The sequence below is a fragment of the Apis dorsata genome, unplaced genomic scaffold (genome assembly GCF_000469605.1).
Source record: "Apis dorsata unplaced genomic scaffold, Apis dorsata 1.3 scaffold_470, whole genome shotgun sequence".
Lineage (NCBI taxonomy): Eukaryota > Metazoa > Arthropoda > Insecta > Hymenoptera > Apidae > Apis > Apis dorsata.
In genome coordinates, this window is record NW_006263709.1 from 380,701 (window position 1) to 397,161 (window position 16,461).

Consider the following 16,461-nt stretch of genomic DNA (forward strand, 5'->3'; position numbering starts at 1 on the left):
AGTCGATTGTAAAATTTAGATATAGGCAGACAGACAAGCAGAAAGACGGGCAAGCTGGCAGGCAAGCAGCAGGCAGGGCAGCGAACAGGTCATCTAGCTACCAAGAGAGCAAAACCAACGTGGCGCAGAATGCACAATAAGTGTTGGGTTACGATAAACTGGTCAGAAACAATAGAGGTTGTCGGAGCAATGTGCTCCAAACTGTGCAGCCAAGCTTCAACTATCAAGTTACAAGCGAATATAGCAGTTGAGTTACGACAGTCACATAGCAAGAAGGTTGCCTAAAGGATCGAGACCAAGGATCATTTGAGTGGTTAGCTCGTGTTGGTTTGCTAGCGAACAACGTTTCACGTGACATACTTATTGCAACATGCAGATATTTTCCGCATCCTCTCTAATATCCTATATTCATTTATTGTATTTGTCTATATTTATTTATTAATTGATGAATTAAAATTTAAAAAGCCGACAAAGAAACAAACTATATTTTATAAAAATAAGTATTAATATGATCTATAATTTAAAAAATTTTTTTTCTTTACTGATTCAAAGAAATTCGTAATCGAATGCATTATTGGATGTCGTCTACAAATTTATATAAGTAAGGAATCATGAAAAATCCTATATTTCAAGATGTTAACGAAACCTAATAAATTCTCGTATTATCCTATGCGTATATTTATATTCATCGCAAAGTTATAGTTTCAAGATATTTCATAAAGTTTTGCCGTCTGGAAAATTGAAAAGCTGGACATAAGTACAAGTTTCAATTTACTTTTCTTTCCCCATCATACAATCTGGTTTTCTTTTACTTTCTCTTTTACTTTACTTTCATTCTTTCTCCTCTCCCTTTCTCTCTTCTCTGCTACTTCTCTCCCCACAGCTCTTTGACTACTTTTTCTTTGTCTTCTTTCATTGTCATCATTCACATACATACATACATACATATATTCCCCATGCTCTAACTTCGTACCGACCAGAAATAAAGATAAAGGAAAATATATTCCGTTTGTAAAATTTAAAATAGAGAAATAATTTAAAGATGGCTGCCATGAGTGGATGTATGTTACGATACAAAACATGAAACAAGGGAAACGAAATATAAAATAAATAAAGCTCGTAATAATGTTAACCAAAATGCGAATAGACAATTATCCAATATTTATCTTCTACTTTGTTTCAATTTGTAACGATAATATAAAATTAAAAAAAAAATAATTCATAAAAACGCAAATAATAAATAAATAAAGAAATTTTGTATTTTTTAGTTGATCTGTACACATTATAAAATAAAATGTATAATTATGTATATACATAATGTATAACATAAATATAAAAAAAATTATTAATTTATTATGAAAAATAAAAAATGCATTAATTTATTATGCTGTATGAATATTACAAAATAAGCCCAATGTATTTTAAATTTGCAAGAATATTTAAATATATTATAAATTTAATTTATCAAATAAAAATAATGATACAGAAAAAATACAGGACATAAAAATTATAATTATATTAAAATTTTTTAGCCCTCTATTTATATAATTTATTCATAGTACTTATTCATTCTATAATAATTTAATGTAATCTGCATTGTTTAATGATTGAATTCGAAATGAATTTTTTTTGTTTTTGCAATGATTATATATAAATAAAAAAATATTATAAATATAAAATTTCAAAATTTTTGTTGCCCGAAAATAAAGTTTATTATTATTAAAGTTTATTTTCATTTATTTTCATATAATTCTAATATAATGCATATGTAATATATTTCAATTATATAATTTCATCATATGTCATCATATAATATATATATAATCACGAAGAAAAATAATGACACAGATAAATTTTAATTATATATTTGAAAATAAATTAAACAAAAAACAATTAATTTTTATATAAATAATTATAATTATAAGATATATAATTTATGATATTGCATATATTGCATTTCAATTAATTACACAATAAAGAAAAATAATAAATATACAATAATAATTGTTTTATTATAAAACAAAAATATTATCATATTTATAATTTTATAATAAGAATAGTCTTGTATTTGTTTTAATACTTATATATTACTGATTTATAATTTTGCCTTGCTTTGCTATTTTTAATATTTTTAATATTCAATTTGATATTTTTAATATTCAACGAATTTTAAATTAAATTTAAATTTAATTTAAATTTTATAGAAGGAATGTTTTTATTAAAATAATTACGACTATTCATAGGATTTTTTTCACAGTATTAATAATTTTTCTTTTTCTTCGTTCAATTTCTTAGATCATGAAGTATTTATCACATTTTCTGAATTAAAAAATCGTTTAATTATGTTTCTAATTTCACAACATCTTCTTCTATTTATTTCTATTTATTCTCTAGGAGAATTTTCTTTATTAAATAAATTTATTATAATTTTACATTCTAAAATTTTCATTTTATACATTCTCATATTTTTTTTAAAAATAGTTGCATAATAGATATACTAATAAACATTTAAATTTATATTGAATTCAAGAGTTCTTCAAGAACAAACATACTTATTACAACAACAATTTCATTCAGGCTATAGAGAAAAATAAATTTTCTATATTCAAGTAATATTTTTGTTTCAATTAAAAAAATATTATTGTACATTTTTATGATTTTTCTTTATTATTCAATTAAATGAAATATAATTTATATATCTTAAAAAAATAATATATTATAAATCCCGTACAATTCACAAAAATTAATTGAATATCATATTTTTCGTTCGTTTTATTTATGTATTATTTAAATATGCAATTAAAAACTTGCCAATAAACTTTTCATCGTGACTGTATTGAACATTGAACAAATGGGAACTCGATAAATGACGTGCAGGACGCACGCTGAGAAAGGCACAAAAGCAACTGAAAGCGAAAAATCGTAATCAAATGTTTCGCGGTCACATCGATATAATAAAACAACGACGACAAATTCGTAAACAAGTTTCGCATAAATCACATAGTGGATCCACTCTGATTTCAAGGTTGGATACATTGTAAGTTATTCGTGTAATAAAATATGCATGCATATCCAAATAAGTTATCGCTTAACACTTTTTGATCGAGCAATTGTTGAGATAGAATTGTGGGGATAATCTTTTAAAATCTTTTAAAGCATAGGAAACTAAAACGAGTAAAATAAAACGTGATTTTACGATACGGATTTTTTACTAACGAATCTCGATTTAATCGGCTTAACTGAAAGATTAGAAACTCGGATAAATCCTAGTTAATAATAATCGAGATCGAAGAAATTATACTTTATAAAATGTATATATGAAAAACGATGCATTCTTTTAAAATACGATCCAGATGGATTTTTTTATTTTATTTTATTTTATTTAAAAAATAATTTTAAGCTGCTTCGTTACTTGATTTTATAATGAATTTATATTAACAAATTTTTGTAACAATTTTCTATGCAATATAAAATAATAAATTATAATAATTATATTATACTTTGTTATGTAAATGATAATAATTAAAATATTTATAATTACTTTAAATATCTTATTATATCGTTACATCTTTTGTTTTATTATAACATGGAAATGCATAAAGATATTTCTCCCTTCTTTTTTTATAAAATTAATGAAATAATAAATAATATTAGCACATCGTATTAAATATATTAAAATTTTTTTGTATTAAAAAATGTAACACAATGTCACTTAAATTTGTTATTTATATTTAATGCATTCTTTGTTTATTTTTATTTAGATTAATTATCAGATTAATAACCTAAACATTAATTTCATATTAACTAAAAATAACACATTCTATATCAATAATTAACAATATTAACTTTAACAATATTAACAATATTAACTTTAACATTACATGTATCAATTTAGAATTTCTTTTTAATCAAAAATTTCAGATAGGGAAGAAAAAGATAATAAAAGTAAAGGTACATCGCATTGGAAGTATAAAAAAACAGCAACAAAACTCAGGAATGTGTAGGAGAAATCCGAACGGAGAGCACAAAGAAGAAAGGATCACATACCTGTAGAACAGGTGTTCCATCGAAGACCGGCTTTTCGTTCTCTTTCTCTTCGAACATACACATCTACTACTTGGTCGACTATAAGTTTCGCCGTCTACACGTTCTTCGTTCAAACGTTTGCCTACGAATATACATATAGGATAATGGTATAGAAAGTTTCTCGATAAAAGTGATAGTGACAGTAATAGAAGCAAATATAATATACGTGAATATATGAATAAAATGAAATAATAAACCAAGTATGGAACGTCTTTTTTTGGCTTTCAGATTAACATGAAGCATATAGATATGGTATGAAGAATATGATTTTATAATGAAAAAAATAAGTCAAAAATATAGAATTTTTTATTTAAAACTTCATTTTCGAGTAAATCAAATTTGAAAATTTTTAAGATATAAATGAAATTAATTAATTCTTAATTGGATACGAATGAATCTAAACTTTCTACATATAAAAAATATAGAATAAAATTTTATTGCTTAAGTCCTCCGATTTTTATGAAAATCGAGATTAAACATAAACAATAAAAGTCGTGTAAGTCGATGAATTTTTAAAAATTTTTTTTTTCCGAAAAATTTTCGATTTTTATATGAAAAAATCTATAATTCATTCATATCTAATCAAAAAAACAAATTTCTAGCACCTGAAAATTTTATTCTATATTTTTTTTTTACACAAAATAATTGTATTATTATTCGTGGAACACTCCGTAAATATATATTAATAATATTAGTAATAAATTGCTATATAATTTAATATTCTTTGAATATACAAATAAGAAATATTTTCATTAACCTGATAGCTCATTAAATTGATAATTAACTTAATAATACACCATTGACTGATCAACGACTGAAATTGAAATTAATGTATCGTAAAACAATTTTCATCGATACTGTCATTTTACTTTTAATTTTTCATCGTGTATGATAAACGAATACCCAGAAACACGACATTTCTTCCATAAAATCAATGACAAGTTATCAGAAAGAAAAAGTTCGATTAGAATGACCAGCCGAGTGTTCTTGGCCCGATGCCTGCCAAAATTGACTGTGCTTTAATTTACTGCACTCCACTTCATGGATAACTGATTGGACTTCGATTCCAAGTAATTAATCGCCGTCAAATTTAAGTAAAATCGATTTCCAGTTAATCATACCTTTCGAACTGTACAAAAAAACTTAAATTTTCCGTCAGAAAAACTATTCTAAATTTTCATAATGAATGATCGAATACAAAGAAAGAAAATCTATTATCAAAATGTTAAGTCAGATGTCATAAGACAATCGAACCAATTTCGATAATTTGATTGAAATTAATTTAAGAAAAGAGCTCTCTCAAAACGAAAGTCTTTAACCCTTTCCAAAATTCCCGGTAGCAAGATGTCGAGTGATAAATTTATCCGGGATCGTCTCCTTCTCGCTTAGACGAAACGACAAAAATAACCCCGTAGCTGTTCTCTGCGCTCCAATGAATGCATAAGCACGGAAGGATGCACTCGTTGCTCGAGGAACGTGTCTTGTGTTATCCATTCAACCATTCAACGACGAATCGCCGTTCTCCCTTTTCCCTTGCTTCCTTTCTTCCTTCCTATGTCGGCCGGAAATCACTAGCTTTCAACGATTTATAAACCTCAAGCAAATCGATCGATGGATAAACTGTTTGCGAATGTAGTTAGACACACGTATACGCGATATAAAAGAAAATTTACGATGGCAAACAATGTACAAACGAAATCCCAGAAAGATGGGAAAAATATTGCTAATTATGTATGAATAATCGTTTCCTCTGTGGAATCAAATTGAGGGGCTCGAAAAAAGACCCTTGTTCGCTTCAATCATGATAATTAGATTAGATATGTACAGTAAGACCCCTTATATTCATGGTTAACCATAATATAATAAATATTGTCTACATTTAATTTATTTCATCTTATCGCATAAATATTGTCACGTAACATTTATTATTCATTTCACATTTGTTATTATCATAAATATGTCTGGCAGTATATATATATTCAATGTATAACGTTTTTTTATCTGTGATTTTAGTTAGTCCCCCAAGGCGTTGAAACTTATTTCCTGGTGATATGCAAATCTTAACGTAATCATTCTGCAATGCAAAATGTTCAGATCAAGTAGATAGTAGTAACGAATATAGTTAATTCACAAAAATATAAATAAAAAAATATTGAACCATATTTTTCAAATTACAAAGAATTTAATTTTACATTAAATGAAACGAGATGAAAATAAAACTATCAATCATTTTTGTGTATCAACTTTTATATTATTTTACAATATAATCCTTAGAATTATTCTTTAAAAATTTTCTTTCTATTTCGTACACGTTTCATGATTATAGGCAATATTTCACAATATTATTGTATAACAAATATTTTGTTAAAAAAAAAATTTAAAGAATCAAATAAAATTAAAATTAAAAATAATATTAAAATATATATATATTTTTTTAAAGAAAATTAATAAGAACTGTTTTGAATTTCTATTACGAACCTTTCAATTCATTGAATTAATCGAAATATCGAAATGCAAGCACATTTGTGTGTTTTCTAAATCACATGACCTACATATACAACCGTATTCGATAAATGGAACACCACATCGTATTTCTTTTATAGTAATGTTGCTTCCTTTATTACCTACACCCTATGGCTGCCAGCACAGCCTGTTGCGTGCACAAAATACATATGTCTCGAGAGCTTCTTAATCCTTCCCTTCTGAAGAAAATTTCATGTTCAGTTTAGCTACCGTGTAATTACTTTAAAACGATATACATTGAAAACATGGTTTGATGAAATTCTGATGAATCGTTAATGTTCCTTAAAAGAAAATCAAAAAGTGAGATACATGTATACACACATTCGTCGCGTGAATGCGTATGATCACGGAAAAACACCATTTCTAGATCGTGACATATACCTATACGTTAACCGGTTCGAGAATTACCCATCTAACTCCGTTTATGGTATGTATTCAATTTAATTTCTCGCCAGGTACAAGATGATCAATCACACATTTAGTAAGAAATAATACGAAAAAAGAAATATAAACTGTCGTTTTCAATAACTATTTTTATAGATTCGTGTTTAAATATTTTTCCAAAGAAAAATAAAATTAAATAAGTATATTTGTTGTGATAGATAAAAATCGATAATATAACCATTAAATTTGAAATCGAAAAAAGAAAATATAATAAATATATTTAAATATATTTCCAAAGAAAAATAAAATTAAATAAATATATAATATATTTGTTATGATAGATAAAAATCGATAATATAACCATTAAAAGTTGAACATTCTTCATAAACTTGACCGCAGATAAAAGATATGCAAAAAAACGAATCGATAAAAAATCTATTATATTTGATTTAGCTTGAGTCGATCGACAGCGGCAATGGCTGATCTTTCTCCATTAGCGGTACGTTAGAAGCTCATAATAAGATTAATTATCGATAATGAACCTCTCTCACCGAAGAATCTATTATATGATACGGAGCCGATATTGTAATTATATAATTGCCTCGTTTATGTTTTCGATAATTTATTTTGTTCATGGAATATATTCAGATCATAATAAAAATATGTTTTTATTGCTTTTAGTTATTTATCTCTCTCTTAATGGAAACAATTATTAATTAAAATCGTAAACAGTAAAATTAATTAAAAATTAAAAAAACACACGTGGATTTTTGAGGTTAGGTTGTTTGCACTACAAAATAAAAATTATCGAAAGCTAAAATTAAGTTTTTTCGAAACTAAACGGCACATATAGATTTTCGAAATTTATCAACGTTGTTAACATCAATTATTCAAGAATTTGCTTTATATACAATGAATAATAATATTCGTGTGGTCAGAGCGGTACAATAAAAGATGCGTTTCGTTGAAAAAAAAGAAACGAGCTTCTCGTTTGAGAAACGAGACCGCGTGTCGATTACATCGGCCACTGTCATCGCGGTAAAGCTCGATCGTTTTCAAAGGTAAGAAGGCAAGAAGATAGAGGTAAGAAAGAAACGTGGCGGAACAGGGGATGTGAAAGAAGACCAAGAGTAGCTTTTGGTAAGTAATGGCGTAACCTCTCAACGAACCTCTTCCACGAGTTGCTTTAATGTACGCGACTTGTATAGCTGTGTATGCTCGGAGATAGGGAAAGGGTGGTAAACATTATACTTCGGAGGGAAAGTGGTAACACTCTTTCTACCTTCATCTAGCCCTCGTCCAACTCGATACTTAAGTACTCTTACTAACCTCTTCCGATCTCAAAAATAAAATACGCATGCTAGATATCGTTCGTTCTCGTTCTATTTTTCTTCGATTGATTAACACGATTAACACGAAAGTTACTGACGAACGAATTCTTTTGAATTTTTTCCTATTCTATTCCCATACATATTCTATATAATAATTGTGGAGAAAAAAAACGGTGAGATTAAAGAGAGATAAAAGTAATATTTACTTCTATACATAATATTTTATAATATTTTATTATATTATACTTTTGAAAAAGAAAATTTATTAACACTTTATATTTATTAATTTTTCAATAAAAAATTTAAATTAACAAGTTTGACTTAAAAACTGACTTTTTTTCAATTTAATAAATATTAAAAATTTAACTTATTTTATAATAAATATATTATATGTATATTAACAATATCTATCTTTAGAAAAATTTTCTGTTATGAAGTCTAAGTATGTAGTAAATACATATTAATCTTTTAAAATAAGCGGCATTTCTTCCATAATTACGCTAATTCTTGTTTGCTGTACTGTATCAAAGCTTTGTGAACGTCACGAGAACACAGTAAATAAAGATCGAACAAATTCGTTCATCTTAATTAAAATGAAAATAGACGTTCAGCATTAAGTGAAATTTATTGAGCATTTAATCACGACATATCTTAATGCATCGAATAATTCTCAAAATATATCATATTTTTGGGATATCAAAACGAAATACGAATTTCGTGCGTAAGACGTTAACATAGATGCAAATCGATTAAACACGAACGCTTCTTAATTACACTTCTGTCAAATGGCAGAAGTAACGACTATATATGACATTTGGCACGTGCCAACAACAATTATTACGCAACTCGGTAACGATGAATGAACCGAGAAACTTTACAGTACGTTAACTTTCATGAGAACTACCGACGTCAATTATCAGTCTTCGATGCTCACTCGATCATTAACATCCAAAGTCAATCGGATCAATATACCACTTGATGCTAATCAACTGTAAGACTGCATATAAAAATCAATCGAAACAATATATATTTTTTATGCTAATATATATGATTGAAATTAGAAAATCTTTTTTTATAAGATGTACTTTGCTCTTACCATTCATAGCCTATGGTCCATTTACGTAATGGAAGTATATGAAATTAGAACATCTAATACATAACTTTAATAATAGTAATAGACTAGTTTATATGGAGAAATATATATATTATAATGTAATTTAATCTATAAATTTAAGCTACAAATATAGCGAATGAAACGATATTGTTGGTTGTATTGTAAGATAGTGAGTACAAATTAATAATGATATCGTGAAATATGTTATAATCTAATAAAATAACTTATAATAAATTTGCATAAAAATAACAAAAAAAAAAAAAGAAAAGTAAAATAAACGAAATCAAAAATAAAATCTGAAGTTCAAATTTCATTAAATCTGTTAAATCTCTTGTTCTTTCGATAATAACAAATCGTTCATGCGCGCGTGATAGTCACACTTGTTTCTGTATCGCACCAATGACCACCGAGATCGTTCCTGCACGCAACGTTCCTATACTCAACGTACGCTTGCTTCAGCGCAACCACCTTCTATACTTCCACCATCGTTCGATCTTAAATTTCCACGTCTATGCATTCCTTACCACTATATCCCTTTCTGTAGAACAGTTATTTTATCGAGCTATCGATCTTAATTACTAGTATTCTTTAAATAGCATTCAACCGTCACATTTGTATTATTTGGTTAAGGAACTAACCACGATCGATCGAATTGTCGATAATTTCACTTTTTTCATTGTTTACTTATTTTCTCGAAAATCATCGCAAATTCCGATATCACATCGATTTCCAATATTCGATCTTGAACAATTTATTGTATTAACGATTGTTTTTTTTTGGTTTGGGAATTAAATTGATAAGAGCAATAATTTCATAGTTATTATATTTAACACATTCTAGTATCTCATATTTCGTGTTTCGTGTTTTCACGTATAGTTAAGTATGCCGCAACGATCGATAAATGAAACACGATGAAACGCACACTGACCTTTCTGCTCCGATCCTGGGTTCGATGTTGCCAACTTCGAGCAAAGGTAGATGTCTTTAGAACAGTCAAATTCACGAGACACTGTAAACTACTTACACTCACGGATGTCCTTTCTAACTAATTTTTACATTCTTATGGATACTATTAATCTACTTATAGAAAACAAATGGACAGCAATGGAATTAAAAAAATATATATAGAAAACCAAAAATGATTACTAGCATGGCTTGAATTTACACTTTTACGTGAACATCGCCGATGATGTGTGAACGAAACATAGATTTCTATATGTTTGATACACGGTATGATCTATCATGTCTAATTTGATGGATGAACAACGCGAAAATTTTGATTGATAGTTTAAAGTTCGATATCAATGTCACTGCACATGTCATTGGTGCTCACTGTCGATCACTATTGCGTTCGAATCGGGTTGCAGTGTATCCCGGAAGTTCTCACGATTCCATTCGTATACGTTCTAAGTATTTTCGTAATTGAGATTTAAACGACAAATCCAACTGAAACTTCAAACGCAAATCAATCTATCGAAACACTCGCGGAAGGAAATACCGAGTTAAGAATCGTGTAGCTTATGAACGCGTTGCGAGAGCAAGAACATTCACAAAGGAATCAACTGAAAAACCCAAAAGATGCGACGCGGTAAACGTCCACGCTCGCTCTGAACAGCCCAGCGGCGGCTCGAATCTAGCGCGCATCTGCGCCGCGCATTTCCTCCCTTCATTGGCTCACCAACCGCTATTCTTCCCCCGCCATACCACTAGCTGCGCTACAGGGGTTCTCTTTACGCTCGACGTCACCGCCGATTCTACTATTTTATCGACTTTCTTTTCCTTACTCTTCTTCTTTTTTTTGTCTTTTTTCTCTTTTTCCCCAGATAACAAGCGAATCTACCTGTAATCGAATTGCTTACAGTCCTTTACACTCTGTCATTGATGATTCATAAACTGTTTTCAACTTATGATTTTACGGTCTTTGCTTTTTCAAAACATAGAAATCTTAATTATCATGTAAGCATTACATTGTTATTAAGTCCTCACTTTCGAATCAACTGTGATACAAAAGAAATAAAGAAACAAAGAAAAAACTAGAAAACCATTAATATTTGTTTTGAATTAATTATTATTCATTATGAAAGAAGAAACTTGTAAAAAACGAATGCATCATGGATCGATTATTTAAATAGAATTATAAAACTTGTAACTCGTTATAAAACGTAAATACATATGTATTTATTTAAACAGACTCGTCACATCATTAAAAAGAATTGTCGTTGGCTAAATTAAATTATTTTTTCTCGTTGATCTTGTTATCTCGTTCTCTTTTGTAGATAACTTTTATATATTTATTATAAAATTTTGTCAAATTATGCCAAATTTTACCATAATATTGGATTCAAAGGCAATCTCCTTTCCTCAAATATGAAATTTTAAAAAATTATCTCAAATTCTAAAAAAATTATTCGTAATTTACATTCTCATCACGTATAATCTTAATATATAAGGTTAATTAATATAAGAACATATAACAGACTTTTTTAAGATTTCTACAATATTGCTGTACTAAGATACATTGTACAAAAAAATAACAAATCGCAATCGAATTCAAGAGTGGATCTCCTCTTGAAATAGAAAAATACATAAATCAGCTTCATGGTCATTCGACAGTCTAATATCACATGTTGTATCGTAATATAATTATATATGCATTTATATGAATATTAAACATGCTTTTGATTTTATCTTTTTTTCTCAACTTTATATTTATAACTTACTTATAATTTTTTATAATACATAAATAATTAATATAAATTTAATTATTTAGATTGTAATATTAGATAAAATTGTAATATTAGATAAAAATATTAAAATATTATAAATCACGAACAAATTTCAAATTAATCGCAAAAATATATACATTAATACATTATTACACATTTTGTTTTCTAGCTGGATTCATTTCTAGACATGTATTGTATACAAAATTTCTGATTACTTGGAGTGATCTACTGAATTTTGATATGAAAATATAATATATATATATAGATAGATATATATAGATAATTTGCATTTACTTTACATTATTTCTAGATATATGAAAACTATCATATTATGTATGATATATATGATATATTTTGTTATTTACAGACATGTGTTTTCACATATGTTAGACATATGTTAAATATCTACATTGATTAATTAAAAAGCAAAATTAATTCAACGGTCACATTATAAATAAATATTATAAATAATTATACTTATAATATAATAATAATATATAATAATATATAAGTTAACATTTTATAAATAAATGGATAAATATTTTATTAAAGTGGATACGTGTGTTCATTGGATAATATATAAAATAAAAATAAAATGCCATAATAACTTTGTATTTGCGAGTAAAAATATAATAATAAAATTAATTAACGATACATAACATATCTTTAAATTTTTTCATTTTCATCTATCGAATTTAGAACATTTCTTTGAAAGAAAAAACGATAATATGTTAAAATTGCAAAAATATTAAGAGCCAAAAACATGGAAATACGCGATACATATGCAAAATTGGAAAATGGCATAATTCAGTGAGCGAACTTTTCTATGTATGAAAAACATCGTTGAACTTTTTCAATTTACGAGTTTCGATGTGCAGTGTTGAAATAATACGCTCCATGTTTGATTCCAAGTGTGTGCGCGCATAAAGACACGTTCACTTTTTCTCGATGTATACATTCAGATAATACCTATACAGACTTGTTCGTTCGCAATGTGTCTCCTGAACGATCAGGATACAACAATGAAAAAAATAAAATTACTGATTGTTTTATTGTTTGTTCTTAAAACCTCGATGCTTGAAAAGTTTGATCTCTTTCATGTACCAAATGTATAAATAATATTTAGAAATAATATTTTTAATTACTCTTACAATTTTATTAGATGAATATCGTTCAATGCGATATGTGATATATAATTAATCACAAAATTATTTGTACTCTATATTACAATGAAATTTATTTGAAAATTTTGATTTTATTGAAAATGTTTATAAAGCATAATGAATTATATATAGAGCAATTATTTTAAAAGAGAAAAATTAACTTCTAAAAGTTTCGGTATTTTTTCAATTTTTGATACTTTTATCTGAATATATTTTCACAAGAAATAAAATGAGCTTAAGTTAAAAATTAAATAATCTAAAATAATATAAAATTTTCTCTATCTCATACTGTTATAAAATAATGTTAAAAAGAATGAAAAAATATTGAAATTTTGAATGTTGATTTTATCTGTTTAAAATAATATTAAAAAAAAAAGAAAAGAATTGTTATATAATTATTATGTGATTATAATCATTGTACACATATAATCTATTGTGATCTACATATTCACAAAATTTCATTAAGAATAAAAGAAATTTTAATTTTTTTATTTTAAATTTTTTTTATTCATTATGAATTCATATGAACAAATTTCAAAATATTTTTTTCTAAAATAAATAATAATATAATGAAATATAGAAATAATTTTGAAGATATAATAATTTTTCAATATTTAATAAATTAATTCTTTACTTATTTTGCAGAAAAGATCCAATTATAATATAAAAACATTTATATAAATAGAACGATAGTTTAAGTAAATAGAATTCATACAAGCAGAGTTTTATTGAAGAAATTTAAATGAAATTCTACTAAATATTAAAAAACCTATTATTTGTTCTTCGACAAATAATTTTATATAAACAAAATTCATAATACGATTCAATATAAAAGATTTGTGGTAATCATTATAAGATTCACTCGATATAAAATATAATGAAATAACTTCTCTTTGTTCTTCTTTGTTCTCCTTTCCCTTTGCTGTTTTCTATGAACCGGTCTTTATGACGCTTATTGGATAGAATTCAGCCGAAATTGAAGATCAGATCGATAAAGATCAGAAGGATAATAATAAAATTTGAATGTTTCAAGTTTCAAATTTACGATTACAAGTTTCAATTGTTAATGCATATTACATATATATATATTCATTAGTTAATATTAATTATGCAAATTATGAAAAAACAGAAAAATAAAAATTCTACCTATTATTAATTCATAGTACATAGATTTTTAATAAATTTTTTGTATAAAAGTTTTTTCATTAAAATAAACATTATTAAATTATTTAATATATTTACTTTCTATTCAGATTTCATTCTTTTCATTAAATCATTCTCAGAAATTTGTATTTACCCCGAAAGTATTCGTTTCTAATGCCACTTACTCTGGTTTACCTCATCGACCCTATTTCCTTTCATCGAGGCAATATCCGGAACGAATTTTCATCGATAGAAATATTTCCGCCAAGAGTCATCGGGATGTCACGGAATTCTTCATTTCAGTTTCTTTCATATATTTCGAGCCATAATCTTCCGTGTAAATTCTTAACAGCGTGATTTTTTTTATAAAATTCTACATCGAACAATTTACAATTTATTTCGTTGTATATTGAGTTCAACAATTATTAGCGAAAGTGGATGCACTCGTAATATTTAAGAAATTATTTACGAGAAAAAAATTAAAGAGAAAGATACTTTCATCATCTAAAATATCATGCTGATATATTTGTTGATGCTCGGTCTCGAAATTAATTAGTTCATAAATCGAAGAATGAATGCGAATGATTATATATATATTATATTATATAATTTATTTTTTTAATGTCACTTTTCTTTTTTCTTTCTTCTTTTAATATATCATCGTTCAATAAATCTGAAAATATATCAAGAATATTTTATCGAGAACTACTGCATTCCTAACGAATTAGACTCGTTCCAATATTTATGGTTCATTGGAAGCAAAGTGGAGAGGAATCCACCCCTTTAGCGACGAGAAATCTATCGATTAAAATATCAAACGATATGCGCGTGAAAGCACGATTTGCGGTTCAAGCCAAACTCTGCTGGAATTTCCTTTCTATCTATTATATGTTATGTATTGTGTATATAATAGAACCACGAAAAATCCAATATTTAGTAAGTAAAATTATTTTACTTTACACTGCCAACGATTAAAGAAATATGTTTCAACGGATAAAAAATGCGATAGCTTCCGTGATCCCAGACCATGAAAAGAAAATACAATGTGCGTGTACTTTCTTTCATCTGTCATGTTACTATAAAAATTTTTAACAATGTAATATTGAAATACATAGAATTCTCCTTTATTCAAACGAACAATAATTTATGTATATATGTAACCCTTAATTTTCTTTTCAATTTTCGTCTATACAAAAAAAGAAGAAAAAAAAATATGCAAAAGTGGCCATTTTTTATTTGAAATAAAAATAAAATAAAAAATAAATTTATTTAAGAAATACAAAAATATAAGTAAATTATAAAATTTTATTTGAGAAATAAATTATTTTCAAATAGTTTATTTATCAAAATATTGATAAATACTTCAAATAATAAAGAAAAAATTCTAAATTCTTTATATTTTAACATATAAAAAATACAAACTTGATTTTAAATAAAAAATTATGTACAAGAAAGAATATACTTAAATCTAGAAACAAAAGAAAAATGGAAAATAAAAATTTCATTATACAAAAATATATTTATCTTTTTATAAATTTAAATAAAAAATATATTAATATCAAATAAAATATGTAATAAAATAATCATTGAGATATATTGTTATTCAAATAATCTTATTTAAAATTATTAAAATATTGTAAAATAAAAATTTTATCCAAATAATTATTTGAATAAAAATTTATTTTGATAAAATTTGTGAGAACAATCAAAAGAGAAAGAAGCATACAGATTTTGTATTATATGGAACGAATATATAGAAGAAGATGGTACGAAAAAAGATGTTCATCTTGGAAAAGAACGCCAACGAGGCAGCTGACCGTGATTGCCAAAGTAGAGTCCATTTAAAGGGCTGCCAGCTACTTCTTGCAACCGGTATCGAAGAACTAGTCGGCAGATGGCATACGCTGGCTGGGACCTTAACTACAGCTCCTTTCGGGACCTTCAAAAAGCAAGATATGTTCTTTCTCTCTCTCTCTCTCTCTCTCTCTCTC

General features: G+C 26.4%; 1 protein-coding gene across 5 annotated transcripts in view; it reads right to left on the reverse strand.

The window, feature by feature from the left end:
• Positions 1–11,071, reverse strand: part of LOC102678081 (protein tincar) — a 51,112-nt gene extending 40,041 nt beyond the window's left edge. For 3 of the 5 annotated variants that reach the window (XM_031512565.1, XM_031512563.1, XM_031512564.1), the window contains exon 1: positions 10,367–11,070. The gene's annotated coding sequence lies outside the window, so the exon portion shown is untranslated. Of the gene's footprint in view, positions 1–4,047; positions 4,169–10,366 lie in introns of all 5 variants that reach the window. The other 2 variants (XM_031512562.1, XM_031512561.1) reach the window with 2 other exon arrangements.
• Positions 11,072–16,461: the final 5,390 nt, after the last annotated feature.